This window comes from Phacochoerus africanus, chromosome 10 (assembly GCF_016906955.1).
Source record: "Phacochoerus africanus isolate WHEZ1 chromosome 10, ROS_Pafr_v1, whole genome shotgun sequence".
NCBI lineage: Eukaryota > Metazoa > Chordata > Mammalia > Artiodactyla > Suidae > Phacochoerus > Phacochoerus africanus.
In genome coordinates, this window is record NC_062553.1 from 74,217,790 (window position 1) to 74,237,830 (window position 20,041).

Genomic DNA, 20,041 nt, shown 5'->3' on the forward strand with positions numbered 1-20,041 from the left:
TTCAGCTAAAAAAACCCCAGTATTTAATTAAATACCAGCTAAATTATTGATAGTTTTTCCCTCCTACCGTGACTCCTAGAATTGCTGATTCAGTGAATTATTAAGACTCTTCCTACAATGAAATTCATGTTAAGTGGATCTCTAGGACAGAAATCAGAGTTATTAGCATCTACTATTAAATGAATAATTATTTTTCATTGGATATTATTAGGTAAGAGCAATAATTAACCTACAGAACACTGGAAAATATTTTTTTAAATCATGTACTTAGAAAAAATAAAGAACAATTTTAAAAGAAGTGGAAGAGAAATGCAGGTCTATTGATCCCCTTCAGCTGCCAGTCTCTGTATTAGGAGGTTTCACATATGATATTTATGTTTTCTCACACAATTTTCATACCTAATTCACACAAAGCCCTACATTTCATATTCCTCCATTTTTACAGAGACAGAGAAGTTAGGATGGGTGTAACTGACGTCAAAGCCACCACATGCTAATTAATTTTCTCCTCAACTATAGGTGCTATGCAAGTTTGGGACTACTAGGTAGGCACAAATGGAAAGCTCTAGAAATCTCTGGAAATCTCTCTCTCTCCTCCTCTTCCTTCCCATTCTCCCTCTTCTCTTCTCAATACACAGTAGCATGTTATAGTCTTTCTTTATTTTACCTTTATAATGGGTAAAATTTTTCCTTTATACCTTTATACCTTTTATTTTACCTTAATAACATATTAAGTTTCAAAAGTCTGAAAGTATAAGAACAACTTGAACTACTCATTTCAAAAGAAGTAAAGTTCTAGACCTACGTACACATTCTACTAAATCCAGAGTTGTTGGGGGAAATACATATGTATTTTTATATGAATACATACAATAAAAATATATAAATAAATATATAAATATTAAGTATATTATATGTTTATATATAACATAAGTAAATATTATACATAATACATAAGTATATAATATATATTTATTATAAAAATATATGTAGGCTTTAAATAAGAACATAAAATAGTTAGAAATATGGCTACAACGTGTATTTCAGACTTTTATTATTTGGTCAGTAAATAAGCAAAAAAAAAAAGATTCATCTGTTCATATCTGGATGAATCAGAAAGAAATTGACAACTGGTAAGTCACATCACCTTACAGCTAATGTGAAAGCTCAGACGCTTCAAGTTCATTAAGAAAGTATTCATTAACAATTTGACAGGTCATTTTATCTCTTCAAGCATCTGACTTTCTCTTTACTCCTTTTCTCTCTCATAACATTGATCCTGTTTTCCCACCCTAACCCCTTCTCAATGACTAAAAAGGATGTTAGGGAGAGAAGGGTAGGGAGAGAGAGAAGGAAATCCTCCTCTTCTTATAAGCCACAGTCCTATCAGAATAGAGCTCATTATGACTCATTTAACTGTAATTACCTCCTTAAGACCCTACCTCCAGATAAGTCACTGGAGTGTAAGAAGCCATTCTGGGGGGTTAGGACTTCAACATATGAACTTGAGGGGGCAAAAATCTAGTCCACAGCAGCAAGTCTAACTGTAGTACCAGGAAGAAGAGAACATAGATTTGATGAATGGCTAGTCGGACTCTACCACAATCCACCCTTTGAGCTCATCAAATATTTTTTCCACCTTTCTTCCAGACAAATAACACACTTGCCCCTCCCTAAGGGATGGAAGCCAAAGTCCCATCCAGCGGCTGCATCTAGCTTCAAGTCTATAGTCTCCGACCAATGATGCTTTTCTCCAAGTATAAACATGTCTTCTTACACTCCAGTGACTTATACCCTAAAAATATAAATTGTCTGCATTCTTCCACCCACACCACATACACACACACTCACATCTAATGTATAAGGTATAGCAGGGACAAAATAGCCACCATAAACATTTTCATTTAGAAAAGGAAAGAATTGGAGAAATGGTCACAGATCTATAGCAGGAATTTTGAGGAAACTCTTTCCTGACACTGGGGGGATTCTCCTGACTGCTTTCTGGGGGGAAATCTTTTGTCCATTGTTTTCTATAACCCCTAGACCTCATCAAAATGAAAATTTTACTCTGTGAAAGCTCATGTGTAAATGATGAAATGTCAAGCTACAGTTTGAAAGAAAATGTTTGCAAACCACATGTCTAAAATATAAAGTATTCTCAATTCTCCACAATAAAAAAATCAAATAATACAATTAGGAAATGGGCAAAAGACATCAACAGAATCTCACCAAACAGGATATACAGATAGAAAATAAGGGAATGAAAAAAATGCCCAACATCATTAGTCATCAAGAAAATGCAAATCAAAACCCAAATGAGATATCACTACATACCTATCAGAACAGCAAAAATAAAAAAATAGTGACAACTACAAATGCTGCTGAAGATGTAAAGAAACTAGATCATGCATGCATTGTTGATGGAAATGTGAAATGGTATAGCTACTCTGGGAAAGAGTCAGCCAATTTCTTAGAAAACTAAACACGCAACTATCATATGACCCAGCAACTACTCTCCAGAGTATTTATTCCAAAGAAATGAATACATGTTCACAGAAAAGGCTGCATGTTCATAGCAGTTCTTCACTCAGCCCAGATGTCCTTCAACAAGTAGAGGATTTAAATACACTGTAGTACCTCCACACTTTGGAATACTATTCAGCAATAGAAAGGAGATCCTTTCGATTGACACACACACCATCTCGGGTGAAACTCGGGTGAATTACACTGCACAAAAAAACTCTCTTTCCATTTGAAATGACAAACTGTAGAAACGGAAAACACACTAGTATTTACCAGTGGCTGTGGGAAGAGATCAGAAGAGAATGGGTGTGATTATAAAAGAGCAACATAAGATACTCAGCATTGTCTGTCAAGTATCTTTACTGTGGAGGCAGATACTTGAACAAACAGGTGCAAACTTAATATGCAGATATGCACAAATAAAACTGGAAAATTCTAAGATAAAGGAATTCTAGCAAGGTTAATATCCTGGTTATGATATTCTATTATAATTTTGCAAAATGTTAATAATTAGGGGAAATTGAGCAAAGCATGTAAGGGATTTCAATTATTTATTACAACTACATGTTAATCTCTGATCATCTAATTTTAAAAAGTTATTGGGTAAAAAATATGCTTTTCATTGGAAATTACAGGAAATTTTCACTAGAAAATGAAATTCGTTGGAAATCTTCATTGGAAAAATTATCTTCTCATTGGAAATTACTATACAATGGGTTGTAGTGAATAATAACTCAAAGATGAATGTGATTTGGTTCTTGTTTTCAAGCAGTTTATAATAGGTTACATATGGTGAGTGAGAAAAGAGCTAGCCTTCATTTTACATGAATGAATTTTTAGCATAGCCTGTGAGATTCTCCTTACCTGATTCCAAAATACCCATCCATCCTCTTCTATTCTTGTTTTCCAAAGCCTCCTTCCTTCCAGCCACATCTAGCTCCCATTCTCAAGAACCTATGTATTTGCTCCTGCGATTCCATCAAGATGAAATATCTTTTCCTATTCTCTATTAAAATCTTTTATTCCTTTAAGGTCTCTTCAAATGCCACTCCCTCCTTTGAAGTGTTCGCTGGTTTGCCTAGTCTGAATCACCAAGTCCTTATTCCATATTCTCAGAGCAGTCATCTTTTTTCTCTGTATCTCATTTTACACACTATTTAATACTTGATTAAATAGGCTAGCTTCCCTCCCTTCTACCACATGCAATATCTCATAAACTCCTTGAAAAAAGAACTGAATCACATTCATCTCTCTATAATTCTCTGTGACTCCTAATACAGTCTTTGCATGAATTTTAACACGAACTGAAATCTCTTGCATGCTTGCCATTGTCAAGCACTGTTCTAAATGCTTTCCGTACATCAGATAATTTAACCCTTAACAAGGGAAGTCTTACCATCTCTATTTTATAGGTGATGGAACTGAGGGGAAAAGGTTAATCACTTTGTTCAAGGTCACAGTTAACCATACTTGATGTACAGGAGTCTCCATTCCTTGTCATCACGCAATGCTGCCTCTAGACAGCATTCAGGGATTGACAGTCTGATGCAACTTAAGGAAAGCTCTCTGAATAAATTATTTCAGCTTGTTTCCCACAAAACTAGTATTGTTGATTGCTAGATGGGTACCAGGCGCAGTGTCAGCTGCTTTCACACAAATTAGCTCATGGAATATTGGTGTTCCCATTTTATAAATGTGGAAAGTGAAACCTAAGAGATATTAAGTATTTAGCCCACATTGCCCAGAAGGCAACTATTAGGGCTATGTCTGGTTTTGTTGTTTGTTTTCATTAGGTCAAGCTACAAGTCGGAACAACACAATCATTTATGAAATCTGGTAAAGCAAATTAAATGAGCTCTTTTGATAAAGTAATTGAAATGACAGTAACATCTTGGAAAACCTGCCATCTGTTTATGTCTACAATTCTATTATCTGAATCTATTATTTGATCTGGTTCGATCTTACCTAACGTTTTCTTTCTGTACATCCTCAAGTTCTCAGTGTTCATATGAGTTGCTGTGGGGCATCTTGTTATGAATTATTGGGTGTATAAAATGTTTAGAATAATTGCATAACAAAACTGATTTCCTCGGCAGTGAATTTACTGAAGATGCTAGATGGACTTTACGTCAATCAACACTTGATACTGAATTCCTTCCCCACCGGTTCCCTTCCGCCTTCACCTATCCTGTGCCTAGGATCATGGTAGGCATAAGGAAAATCCAAAGACGTGTTCAACAGGGAGCTCCCGGAGTAGCTCACCAAGTTACGAACCCAACTGGTATTCATGAGGATGTGGGCTCGGTCCCTGGCCTCTCTCAGTGGGTTAAGGATCCAGTGCTGCCATGAGCTGTGGTGCGGTTTGCAGACACGGCTTGGATCCTGTGTTGCTGTGGCTGTGGTGTAGGCCGGCAGCTGTAGCTCCGATTCCACCCCCAGCCTGGGAAATTCCATGTGCCATGGATGAGGCCCTAATAAGGCCAAAATACATAAATAAATAAAAGTAAAACCAAAACCAAAAAAATAGTGTTCAACAGGTTCCTATCCTTTGAGGACTTTTTTTTTTTTTGGTCTTTTTAGGACCACACCCATGGACTATGGAAGGTTCCCAGGCTGGGGGTTGAATTGGAGCTGCAGCCACCAGCCTACACCATAGCCACAGCAATGTAGGATCTGAGCCGCATCTGCAACCTACACCACACCTTATGACAGCACCAGATCCTTAACCCACTGAGTGAGGCCAGGGATCCAACCCAAGTCCTCATGGAAGCTAGTTGGGTTCATTAACCACTGAGCCATGACAGGAACTCCCTTTGAGGACTTTTTAATCCCATTGACTAGACACTGTTTCGACCATTAAATAATTAAATATCTTCACTACAAGTTTATTCAGTCTTTTCTAATGTAATTATATGTATATAATTTATATAATATACAGAAATAATTATAAATATTATGTTATATAATTTATATAAATATAAATGTTGTTATATAAATTGTATAATATTTATAATTATATACATATATGTTATATAATTTATATAACATATAATTATAAATATTATATTATATAATTTATACAATATACACAATAATTATAAATGTTATATTATATAATTTATACTATATATATTATATTATATAATTTATATAATTAAATAAATAATTGTAAATACATGTGAACATACAATACATACAATTATATATATATGTAAATATATATGTCTCAAGTTTCCTAAAATATTTTACTTTTTTTAAGTGTAAAAACTATTAATTCCAGGAGTTTCTGTTGTGGCTCAGTGGGTTATACACCTGACATAGCGTCTGTGAGAATGTGGGTTCAATCCTTGGCCTTGCTTAGCGGGTTAAGGATCTGGCGTTACCACAAGCTGCAGTGTAGGGTGCAGATGCAGCTCAGATCTGGTGTTGCCGTGGCTGTGGTGTAGGCCAGAGGCCATAGCTCCAGTTCAACCCCTAGCCCTGGAACTTCCATATGCTACAGTTGTGGCTATAAAAGAGAAAAAAAAAAACTATTGATTTAAAAAGAGCTATACCACTGGTGCTATACAACTGGATGGACCTATACAACTTCAGACTCATCTACAAAATTGTTTTCCCTACAAGAATTTCAGTAACAGACGTGATTTTTATAGAATACTCTGTAAGTGCATGCTGTTTTGCAAGTTAAATAAATTGGTAGATTAAAACTGGCAAAAATCAGAAATAAGATTGTCCTCCTTTGACCTCTAATCCACATATTCAGTAACTATTTTTTTTTCTATCATCTTTGGCTTCTATTTTGTAATTTTGCTTCTATCAAAGTTCAAGATCTCCCAAGCTACACAAGGGGACAAAAAACCAATGATAAACAAAGCATGGGTTGAAAGGGCAGAGGTCTTGCGAGCAAAGCAGCAAAGCAGCAGTGTTTTCTCATTTGCAAGGGACTGGCGTCCAGCAGTGACTGCCAATCTCACCACACAGGATCCATTTAGTGCAGATCCTATTCCTTAATTAAGCTGTATCTAAATCGTGTAATGAACACAAGGAAATATAATCAAGTATAATCAAAAGCTTTCTTACCAGTGCCATACATAAGTGTCTTAATCACCCATCCAAATGATCAGAAAGGGTTGAATGGATTAGCCAAAGCTTCACGAGAATGTGGAATTTCGAGTTGGGCCATAAGATGAAGAGATGAACTGTTCTGTGAAATGTTAAGATGTGGAGTTTCCATTGTGGCTCAGCGGTTAATGAACCTGAATAGTATCCAGGAGGGCACAGGTTCGATCCCTGGCCAGGCTCAGTGGTTTAAGAATCTGGTGTTGCTGTGGCTGTGGTGTAGGCAGGCAGCTGCAGCTCTGATTCAACGCCTAGCCTGGGAACTTCCATATGCCACGGGTGTGGCCCTTAAAAAAAAAATGTCTAGATGAGATGAACAATATCTCAATGGAAATCATACTTAGGAGAAGGGTTTGGAGAGCAAAAGGGACCCTGGAATGGGTTTGGTACCAAATTGATTCAATCAGCGCAGCCGTGAATAATTATCAGAACTTTATATTAATACCAGGAGCCACCAGAGGTAACAGCTATTAGATGTGAGTAAGGCCTTAGGGAGCCTCTCCACAACCTGACGATCAGTTTCCAATGAAAATAACTCTCAGATTGAACACGTCTACACTTACAGACATGCATTAGCAGGCAGACAGACACATAAATAGACATGTGCTTCATGGGGTCAAGCCCACAATCTAAACTTAACGGACATGAAAGGTTCACTGGAGGTGAAACTCATGCCATTCCACAGGCAGGGCGGCTGACCTCGTCTGCCCCATTAGACACCCAGACTTGCCTGAAGAGGCGGCTGCCCAGAGGCAACATTTTGGAATCAAGCCACAAGCACCACACCATAGGGTTCAGACGACTGGGCTTACTGGACTCAGACTTTATTTCTGGCCAATCCACATCTTCAAACAATTTCGCCAGCAAAAACAATTTCTAATCCTCATCTAAGGTTGATCAGAGCTAACGATAGCTGAATGGGTCCTGGGCTCTCTCCTCTGAGAGGACCCTTTTGCTTCAGTCCCACAGCTCCAGCCCTCAGGGTACATATTCCTTTCTCTGCCCCTGTGGATTAAAGCCAATTCACACAATCCTCCATGCCACTGTCTCTGATGAAAGATTTAAAAAGGACATCACTACTGGAATTCCGTTGTGGCTCCGTGGTTAATGAATCCAACTAGAAACCATGAGGTTGCAGGTTTGATCCCTGGCCTTGCTCAGTGGGTTAAGGATCCAGCGTTGCCGTGAGCTGTGGTGTAGGCCGCAGATGCGACTTGGATCCCACATTGCTGTGGCTCTGGCGTAGGCCGGTGGCTACAGCTCCAATTCGACCCCTAGCCTGGGAACCTCCATATGCCATGGGAGCAACCCAGGAAATGGCAAAAAGACCAAAAAAAAAAAAAAGAGAGAGAGAGATCACAACTGACCCAGCAGGTGGCAAGCAGCAATGCACCCTTTAGTGAAGAAGAGTAAATACTGGCTTTTCTATCCCACATGGACATTCTGAGACTCACGTGCCACCTTGGCCTTGGCCCTGGCCCAAAGCATCTTCCTTGTCTTTGTGGTCATGGCCATGTGTCTGGCATATCTGTATTCCAGCTCCTGAAAGGGGAAGAAGTGATGCTTGAGCAAAGTGACCAGTCCTTATGTTGGGGAAGAGACATGCGTTGAATATCTCCTGCCCTCTCGTCTCCCTGGTCCAGCGAATAGTCACACGGCCACATCCAGCACAAGGAAGACTGGGAAATGTTCTCTCCACCCGGGCACCTGGGAAGAGACTGCCCTTCTGTCCACGCCAGTATCCTACACAACATTCTACCCACGCATACAACACACCCTCCTTGTCCCAAGGGAAGAACATTCAAAGTCCCATGGAGTTAGGGCAGCCAGCTCAAAATTCAGGATCCCTGAGGGACGAGCAGCATCTCCATCTGGTCCAGAGTGGCTCCATCTGGTCTAGAAATGTTTATAACCTAGAAAGCAGGTGAGATCTGTCATCTACATCCTTCCCAGTATACACATAAGATGCAATGGGGACCAAATTCTAGCCAGAGTGTATCACTTCCTTGTGACACTGCTAACAGCATCAGGAGTGCACAGGAAAGCACGTCTTTAAATTAAACAGTCTGGTACATTAGGTATGTGAGGTCACTGGCAGGGGCTTCCTGAGATGCTGCAGACTGAGAGAAAGATTGGTAGCTTCTTGGCGGTCCCTGAAATTTACCTTTGCCTGCAGGTGCACTCTCAAGCACCAACTGCTAAGATCAGCAACGGTGATGAGGAAAATCTTAAATTTTCTCCGGCAGGAGAATCAAACTAAGAAAAAGCAAAACAAAAACAAGCAAACAAAAAAACCCAAATGCCATGCACCCTTTGTGGCAGGCTTCTCCTTCTGTGCATCTATTAACCAGACATTAACCAGACCTCTTGAAAGCAGAAGCATGAAATCAACCTATGAGAAAAAGTTGGCCCCTTTCTTCAGAAACCAGCCTTGCAATTCTATGATTAACATATTTCTTTTTCATCTCAAACAAGAGCTCGCATTGACCAAAGGCTCACCCCTATAGGCATTGCTGAAAAAAAAGATCTTTGATGAACCTGTGCACAACCTGGCAATATGACACATAATTTGTCTCAGAAATGTATGAGACTGAGTCTCTAACTCCTGATCAATGGAGCAGTTCTCAGTGCTTCTGAGAATCTCTTTCGTGGGTTAAAATCCTCGGTTTGGCACAAACAAAATTCTCTTTTCTTTCTTTGTAGCCTAATTGTTATTTGATTTTTTTTCATCAGCTACAATGATTGTCCTGCTCTTCACTCCCTTAGTCTTTCCGTTGTTGTGAAAGCTTCTAATTCCCTGTATTAAAATGTTTTATTCTCGGAATTTTGACTTTTTTTCTTTTTACGACCATACCTTCAGCTGAGGGAAGTTCCTGCACTAGGGGCTGAATCAGAGTGCAGCTACAGGCCCACACCACAGCCACAGCAAAACCAGATTTTCAACCCACTGAGCAATGCTAGGGATCAAACCCACATCCTCACAGAGACAATGTCAGGTCCTTAACCCTCTGAGCCACAGTGGGAACTCCTTGGCTTTTACTTTCTTAACTAAACCCAAACTATTACACCATGTTTCATCAAATCTAAGTCATAATCAAATATAAGACCCATTATCAATTTCCTCAACATGCAAAAAAGAAGACTATTGCTAGGTAAATTAATATGTCACTGATTGTGAAAACATCATGATTTCAGATATTTGAATGTTTAAAATTTACCTCGTTAGAATTGCTTTTTGTGTATGAAATGAAGTAAAATCAAGTTTCATACTTTTTCCACTGAATTGTCTCAACACCCTTTACTGCAAATAATAATAAATTTCTTCTCTCCTGAACTGTAGAGCTTCCTCTGTCCAATATCAAGTACCCATACATGCATGGATGAGATTTTGGGTCTCTAGTCCATTTTACTGGCTTGTCTCTCTCCATACCAAGTACCAAGCTGTCTTAGTTACTCTGCTGTCAAAAGAAAAGTTTTGAGAGGGAGTTCCTATTGTGGTTCAGTGGAAACGAATCCAACTTGTATCCATGAGGACGCAGGTTTGATCCTTGGCGTTGCTCAGTGGCTTAAGGATCTGGTGAGGCTGTGGCTGTGGTGAAGGCCAGCAGCTGTAGCTCCAATTCTACTCCTAGCCTGGGAACCTCCATATGCCATGGGTTTGACCCTAAAAGGACAAAAAAATAGTTTTGAGAGCTAGTAAGCAAAACTTCCTAACCTGCTCTTCTTTAGGCCAAGCTCAGGCCTTTTGCCTAATATATGCAAATATATTTATATATTGTATAATTTTTTGGGGGGGTCTTTTTGCCATTTCTTGGGCCACTCCTGTGGCATATGGAGGTTCCCAGGCTAGGGGTCAAATCGGAGCTGTAGCTGCTGACCTACACCAGAGCCACAGGCATGTAGTATCCAAGCCACGTCTGCAACCTACACCACAGCTCACCGCAACACCAAATCCTTAACCCACTGAGCAAGGCCAGGGATTGAACCTGAAACCTCATGGTTCCTAGTCGGATTCGTTAACCACTGAGCCACCACAGGAACTCCTATTGTATTATACATATATATATATATTTAGACTCAGGCTGCCAAAGTCACACACAAAGCACTCAGGGTGGGGGGGTTGTTTGTTCTGATGGCATGGACCTCTAAGTGAATTGATACAGACAGTGCTTAGTCTTCCAAGTTATGAATGTTGTGCCTATCTCTCTATTTTTATAGGTTCTTTCAATTAAAATATTTTAAATTTATTTGAATAATCTTAGAATCCTGGCACATATTTTGCTGGATTTATTCTAAAGTGCTTCACATTTATGATGGTGTGGTGAATGTTATCTTCAGACAATTCAATTTATGTATGTTGTCTTCGCAGATTCTTTCAAGACTTTCTGTGAGTAATGACAGTTGTGTTTCTTCCTCCTAATCCTTCTCCCTTTTTTTTCCCCTAGCCTCACTGAACTCACTGGAACCTTGAGAAAAGTGTTGGAAGGAAGTGGTGAGAGTGTATGTATGCGTCCTCTTTTTTTTTGCTTTTTAGGGCCATACTCATGGCATATGGAGGTTCCCAGGCTAAGGGTCTAATTGAAGGTACAGCTGCCAGCCCATGCCACAGCCACAGCAATGCCAGATCCTTAACCCAATGAGCGAGGCCAGAGATCGAACCCGAAACCTCATGGTTCCTAGTCAGATTCATTTCCACTCTGCCACAAAAGGAACTCCACTTGTCCTCTTTTTGATCACAAGAAGATCACAAAATATTCCTTATCTGACATTTCACCATGAGGTATGATGTTAGCTACAGTTATTCTAGGGAAGAAGAATGCTACCTTCTATTTCTAGTTTGCTAAGAGAGTTTATCAGAAGACAGACTATTTTATCAAAGGTTTTATTCTGTGAAGACAGATGTTGAAAAGCATTCCGGCCTGCAATATCTTTCTCACCACTTATGCAACAGATCATATGCAATACATAATTTTAAAAAAAATTCTATGGCCATACCTGCAGCATATGGAAGATTCCAGGCTAGGAGTTGAACCAGAGCTGCAGCTGCCAGCCTATGCCACAGCCATGGCAATGCCAGATCCACGCCACACCTGTGACCTATGCTGCAGCCTGCAGAAACACTGGATCCTTGCCCACTGAGCGAGGCCAGGGATGGAACCTGCATCCCTATGAATGCTAGTTGGGTTCTTAACCTGCTGAGCCACACTGAGCCCTCCTACATCATCATTTTTTGTTACAACAGAACACCACCCCCAGGTACCTATTTCTGAATTTGTTCAGATAAAGTCTAAACTATTCTAACAAAGATATCCCCAAATACACAGCTGAAATGAACTGGTTTCTTTTTTTCTTTCTCTTCTTTGGCCACACCCACGTATATGGAAGTTCCCAGGCCAGGGATCCAGTCTGAGACGCAGCTGCAATCTACGCCACAACTGCAGGAGTGCTGGGGCCTTAATACACTGAACCACAGCAGGAACTCTGATTTCTTTCTTCCATAGCAGTCTGTCTGTCTGCTATCACCAGGGGGTTCTGCTCTATGTGATCATTCACTTGAGATCTTTTGAATACACTAAAGCTACTGCCTAAGGAAGAGAAAAAGTGTAGTGGCATTTTGAGGATTTCCAATACAAAAATCACTGCCTGAAAGGGTCATCGAGAGTGTGTACTAACTGTCCCTTAAAAATCTGTTCTTACCTCTTCCCTCACCTATGGCTGCTCAGCTAAGGGTGACGGTTCCGAATGTCCTTTGCGTCCAGGTGTGCCCAGGTGACTCAATGGCCAATGGATGTGAGACAAAGGAAAGAGGGCAACTTTCAGGTGCCTCCTTTTGATTAAGACGAGCTGCATCTCCAGGATTTTGGCTCTTTGTTCTTTCCTGCAGTCTGGAAAGCAGATATGTCAGCAATGCAGTTCTGAACAAGCAGGTGAAGGTGATAACTGAGAGTGGCAGGGCAACCAGCAGAAACATGACCTGGTCTTCATTTGCCTCCTCCACTCCCTTGGCATAAACTTCTTCGGGAAAAGACATTGTATTAGCCGCTAATAAAATAAGAATTTCAAAAATTAATTGTGAAATTTCCTATTTCAGTATCTCCAGTGGAAGCTAATACAGTGTTCAGATGTCTAGAAAAAGATGGCTAGAAGTAGATTTTTTAAAATGAAACCAGGAGTTCCCGTCGTGGCTCAGTGGTTAACGAATCCGACTAGGAACCATGAGGTTGTGGGTTCGATCCCTGGCCTTGCTCAGCGGGTTAAGGATCCGGCATTGCCGTGAGCTGTGGTGTAGGTCACAGACGAGGCTCGGATCCCGAGTTGCTGTGGCTGTGGTGTAGGCTGGCAGCTACAGCTCTGATTCGATCCCTAGCCGGGGAACCTCCATATGCTGCGACAATGGCCCAAGAAGTGGCAGAAAGACAAAAATAAAATAAAATAAAATAAAATAAAATGAAACCAACTATTCAAGCATTTCCTCGTTTTACATTCTCAACCACTACATTCAAGCCTAAGAAACATTAATTGAGGGATTACACTTTGTACTAGACATTGTATGAGGTCCTAGGAAACAAGAACCAATAAGACACAATAACTCCTTGACAAGAATGAATAAGACAGGCTCAATATGATCATTTCCCCCTAGGTTTCTCTCTACTTTCTCCCTTGTCTCTGAAATTTGGCTTATGAATGCAGATAGCCACTAAAGAGGATATTTAAAAGTATTTGGTAAATAGAGGACAGAACTCAGCTTCAAACTAATTCAAATCTTCCAGCCAATTTCGTAGATCAGCTGGAATTACATACATCATGCAGTCATTGCTACAGCAAAGGAAAAATGATCACTGTGTAACGTCGTTCTGGTTCTACCATTCTGAAGAAACTTGAATATTAGAGCAGAATAAGCTACACTGTAAAAAAAACAAAACAAACAAACAAAAAAACAACCTCAGTTGTCAGAGTTCTCGCTGTGGCACAACAGGAATGGTGGCGTCTCTGGAGCCCTAGGACTCAGGTTTGAATCCTGGCTGGGCACAGAGAGTTAAAGGATCCAGTGTTGCTGCAGCTGTGGCTTGGATCTGATCCCTAGTGCAGGAACTCTGTATGCTGCAGAGTGGCCAAAAAGGAAAAAACAATTTTTTTAATTGTATTAAAAAATTAGTTGTCTGCTGATCATTATTTTAAGGAGTAACTAATAATAAACCTTAATAAGGTTTGAAGCTCACAATCTAGTTAATATTATGAAGTACTAATTATGTGCTAAGAACCTTACATATAAGTGATTTAATCTTCCCACAAAAATTCTGAGGTAGCTATTACACATTTTACAGATAAGAAATCAGACTCTGATTCAGCTAATTCAGTATTCAAGTGCCCAAGATTTAGATTATTAGTATATTATGCTGGTTCATAGTCATTTCTTGATCTCATTGGCTTCCCCAGAACCTTATCTTCCCTTTGCCTCATTTTTTCATATATTTAAAATATATTTCATAAAGGTGTACTATCTGTGTCAATAAGAGTTAACTTAAACTTCTTTAGAAGCAAGCAAGAGGTAGGAAATTCAAATAGTCACTCAAATTCTATATTTTCATGTCATGTGATGTCTTTTAATTTATGTGTAGTTGCCAGAATAATTTTATTTCAATGGCTCTAGTTATTATAAAATATGGTATATTTCAGGAATATAGTCTGCATTCCAGTTTATATGATTATCAATGAGCCACAAATATTTTTCCTATTGAGAATCATGTAAAATAGTTTGTCAGAAATCTTGGGGTTTCGAGCATTATGTATAGCAGTCTGCAAATCACAAATGCAGCTGTGTGTGACATCACATATTTTCTGCATTCAACTATCAACCATAAAAAGCAATAAGCAAACAGGCTAAAAAAGGAGTTCTCACCCTGGCACAAAGGGATCTGCAGTGTCTTAGGAGCGCTGGGATGCAGGTTTGAACACTGGCCTGGCATAGTAGGTTAAGGATCCAACCTTGCCGCAGCTGCAGCTTTGTTGAGACTGTAGCTTGGACTTAATCCCTGGCCCAGGAAATCCATGTGTCCCAGGGTGGCCAAAAGAGAAAAAATAAATAAATAAATAAGAAACCAAGCTTAAAAAAGATTGAATTATCTTCTCAATATCTCTATAAAATTAAATTGTTGTCATTTGAATAGGCAATCAAAGATTATACTGCCAGAAATAAAGGAAAAATCTATCCAACAGATACATGTCAGGTGGTTCGTTAATAAAAATACAGGTTTTTTTTTTTTTTGGTCGACAATTATGGTATTTATCATCTTCTAAAGTTTGTAACTTATTGCAATTTATTTCCTCCTTCCAAATATTCTTTCTTATATAATTTTATATTCCTTTTCTTATTGAGCATCCCAAAGTTGCATGAACCTTAGTCTTCATCATAAAACCTAGATCCTTCTATGCCTGAACTTTTTTGCTTGATTTACATGATTGTTATGAGGATAATGCAGTATGAATTATGCAAAATAAAATAATGCATTTGAAAGAACTTGGAACAGTAAATATTACTATACAATTGAAAAGTTTAGGTGTTCTATTGCTCTGACCATGATTAAGTTTCCCATGTGTGGTTAGAGAGACTTCCAGAAATGGGTTTTCATTTCCAGCTCAAAGTGGAATGTGTTTCCTAAGTACAAAATTCAGTTGTGGGGCGTATGAACTGGGTTACATGACCTCCTAGAAATTGGAGATACACTGAAGCACGGAAGATGCTGAGGAATTTTTTTTTTTTTTGGTCTTTTTTGGGCCATACCCATGGCATATGGAGGTTCCCAGGCTAGGGATCTAATTGGAGCTGTAGCCGCTGGCCTACGCCACAGCCACAGCCACAGCAACGCCGGATCCTTAACCCCAATGATCGAGGCCAGGGAACAAACCCACAACCTCATGGTTCTTAATCGGATTTGTTTCTGCTGCGCCACGATGGGAACTCTGATGCTGAGGAATTCTTGAGGAAATTCTTCTGATGCCCAGTTATTCACTTCAGCCTCTGAGCATAAGCCAGACCATCGGTTATACAGTAGGATGAGTCAGAGGCAGACCCGGCCTTGGACGTGTCTCAGTGATGGCATTAACCCACTGAGAATGGATATGATTGTTGAAAAATCCAAAAGTCATTCAGAAGTCATGCGCTGGATAAGTTGAACAAAGCTGAAGAGTAACATCTGAGGCTATAAATGAGAAGTGACTAAAACAGATGATTTTTTCTGCCTGGCCCCTGCTGTAGACCTGAATACAACTTTCAAAATATTTGTTTACAATAATCTGTCATGACTTTACTGTCATATTTTGTACACACAGTCATTTGGAGAACTGCTTATATACATGCCTTCAGTAAAAAGAAAGCTAGTACAGCTATATATCTACAAATTAAATGTTTTAAAGTGGGAGAAACTCACCAAAGCAGATTTTACTTTTTTAGAAAAATTTTATTGGAGTATAGTTGATTTACAGTGTTATGTTAGTTTCAGTGTATGGCAAAGTGAGTCAGTTATACATATACATAGTCTTTCTCAGATTTTTTCCCATATAAGTTAGCACAGAATATTGAGTAGAGCTCCCTGTGCGACACAGTAGGTCCTTGTTAGTTATCTATTTTATATATAGTAGTATATATGTGTTAACCCCAAACTCCTAATTTATATCCCCTTTGTTTCCCCCTTGGTAACCACAAGTTTGATTTTGAAATTTGTTTTTAATATAGTTTTGTGTTTTCTACTGCTGGAAACTCTAGGCCCTCTCTCTGGCTTTCCCACTTGGTTTTCATTGTCTATTAAATGCTCTCAGCCTGGTTTTTATTTCTTTTATTTTATATTATTTTATTTTATTTCGCTTTTTAGGGCCGCACCCACAACATGTGGAAGTTCTCAGGCTAGGGGTCAAATTGGAGCTATAGCTGCTGGCCTACCCCACAGCCACAGCAATGCAGGATCTGCGGTTGCATCGGCAACCCACACCACAGCTCTCAGAAACACTGGATCCTTAACCCACTGAGCAAGGCCAGGGATCGAACCCACATCCTCATGGATACTAACCAGATTTGTTTCTGCTGAGTTACAGCAGGAACTCCTCATTATTATTTTTGAGAATTGATGGAACTTACCTGGTGCCATAAAATTCCATTGTTCTTTTTTTTTTTTTTTTTAATGGCCATGGAAGTTTCCAGGCCAGGAACTGAATCTGGGCTACAGCTGTGACCTAGGCCACAGCTGTGGCAGCAAGGGATCTTTTAACCCACTGTGCTGGACCAGGAATCGAACCTACCCTCTGCAGCAACCCAAGCCACTGCAGCTAGATTCTTAACCCACTGTGCCATGGTAGAAACCCCAGATTCCATTAATCTTAAAGTTACTATTTCCTCCCTCCTTTTCAAATACCTGATATGTTGCACCAGCAAGAACACCCCTTTCAATGAGCATTCCATTCCCATTCACCCAGTGTGAGCTGTAACAGTCAGAGCACCACCAGGAACCAAGTACAATCCCACCTGCCAGAGACGAGGGCTTTGTTGCTGCCAAACAGTGAGTGATCCTGCTCCCAAACCGTATCTTATCACCTGCCTTCTCTGCACGGTATCGGCCTCAATGGTCACAGGAAGGATTCTTGGGAAAGCAGGCTGTGTGGTGGGGTTTCATGCCCAGGATGTTTGGTATAAATGCTCTTGGGATGGATAGCGATGGATGGGAAGGAAAGGTAGCAAGAAGTTGATCTACACTCATCCAACCCCTCCGGCAAACTGTGATGCCAAAACGACTCCTTTCATTGAGCTGAAATAGTTGGTGCCTTTATATTCCTGCCCTGCTCAGTCACTGGTCTCAGTACTGCCTTATCAAATCTTCTCAAACATCACCCTCCTCATATTAAAGTATAGTGGATTTACAATGTTGTGCCAATTTCTGCTGTACAGAAAAGTCTCCCAGTCATTCAGATATATACATTCCTCTTCTCATCGTCTCCCATCATGGTCCATCCCAAGAGATTCGTCCTGTGCTGTACAGCAGGACCCTACTGCCCATCCATTCTAAATGTAAGAGTTTGCATCTACTAACCCCAAACCCCTAGTCCATCCCACTCCCTCCCACCTCCCCTTGGCCTAATTTTTCTTTTTCTTTTCAGAGCCACACCCATGGCATACATTAAGTTCCCAGGCTAGGGGTCAAATCAGAGTTGCAGCTGCCGACCGACGCCACAGCCACAGCAATGCCAGATCTAAGGCACCTCTGCGACCTACACCACAGCCTGCAGCAATGTCAGATCCTTAACCCACTGAGCGAAGCCAGGGATCAAACACAAATCCTCATGGACACTGTGTGTCGGGTTCTTAACCCAGTGAGCTATACAATGGGAACTCCTCTTTTTTTTTTTTTTTTTTTTTTTTGGCCACACCATGGCACACAGAAGTTCTTGGGTTGGTTGCTTACATCTAGAGCAGTATAAAACATTACCCAGAATACACTTGGTATCACACTGTAAGAGTTCATTGCATTATTCATCAGTGAAAGCTAGTCCACAGAGAAGGTAAAGAATGAATTAGACACCAAAGAAAAGCATAGATAAGGGACCTGGAGAGAGAGAGAGATGGTACTTGACTTTGGATGTGTTCCTTTCCCCTAGTTATATCCTCACGAGGCCAGGCTATGTGACATATCCTTGTGTTCTGTAAGATGCATCCACCTATAGCCTTCCAAAGTAAATACTCTCTTCGTGTTTTCATACATTTAAGTGTCTTATGAGTAAAGGAAGTCTATCAGGGTCAACAGGAAAAACAGCTATAGGCCAGATCGTGACAGTGGAGTTCAGACCTCAGTGCGTCATGGAAGCTGTGCCTCAAGGATGACGTAACCAGAGTGAGCTCCAGGAAGAGTATTATCAAGCGTTCATGAATCTAACATTCATTGAATTAATTGTTACTGAGAGATTTCAATATATTATTCTAACTGTGGTACACGATTGAGGCCTTGCCCTCAGGGAAATATGCAATAAACAAATACAAATGCTGATACTATATAATGACCTATTTTGTCAATGGGAGAAAGTCTTTAATACAGAGATTAATTTGAAGGCGACTGCAACAGTCCAGACAAGAAAAAAAAAAAAATCTTCATTCAGTCTCTAGGGAATGTCAGTGGTTGGTGAACAGGATAGAAATAAGGCAAGATACATTTGGAAATACGAAGATAAGACTTTGTAATTGATGGGAGTAAGAGGATCAGTTTTTCTGGTTTTTTGTTTTTTTCCTGCATCTGTGACATAGGGAAGTTCCTGGGCCGGGCAATAGAATCCAAGCTACAGCTGCAATCTACACCACAGCTGCAGCAAAGCTGGATCCTTAACCCACTGAACCACAGCAGAAACTCCATGGATCAGTATTTTTTTTAATTATTTATTTTGTGGCTGTGCCCATGGCATGTGCAAGTTCCTGAGCCAGGAATCAAACCCACACTGCAGTTGCAGCAATGCTGGATCCTTAACCTGCTGAGCCCCAAGGGAACTTCCAAGAGGACCAGTATTTTACACTTCAATGGTCAGTAATTCCACGTCATAAAGAAGTCTGGGAAAATAATGCTGTAATCGGCTTAAGATATAAAGTGACCTGGTTAGTTGGATTATGGATATGTTGACTTTTAGATATACTCAGGATATCTAGAGGGAGATTAAAAAGAAAAGAAGCTCTAAATAAGAATAATAATAATAAAATGTTTGGTCACACACTTAGGTTTGGGGAGGAAGGAAAGATCCTTATCAATTCATTTAATTTCACTGTAACTCAGTTTCATTGCACTGCTAACTTTACAGGGTTTGAAAGAGGATTAAAGAAAATACGTAACGCCTTCTAAGAAATAGCATCAAACGATGCAAGAAAGTCAAAGAAAGTGAGGATCTGGCAAAGGCTTCTGAGTGCTGCCATCAGGTGGTTGAGGACCAGGTAAAATATGGAGAAAGTGAAAATGAATTCTCTCTAGGCCAAAAGATAAAGCAACATGACAAAAGCATGCCTCATTTATCTCCCTGTAAAACAAACATCTTAGAAATCAGTTTGAAAGGAGTCTTTAAAATGCCTTATTGCCAAACATTATTTTTCTTTTTCTTTGAACTCAAACTCAAAAACACCATTTTTTTTTCTCACTTTTATATTCCTAGCACACAGCAGTGTCTCACACACGAGAAGCAGTCAGTACATCGAGGGAATGGCAGCTCATTTTACTCCTTCCTGAATATCTCACCTGTTCCTGTAGCCTCTACCTGTGACCTGGTAGTGCTTTCTAGCTTTGCAGACATACAAACTCAACAGAGTAGGTGGCCAGGTGTGTGTTTGGATTACATGAACCATCTAAGGACTGTATATGCAATAAATATTATACTATGGTCA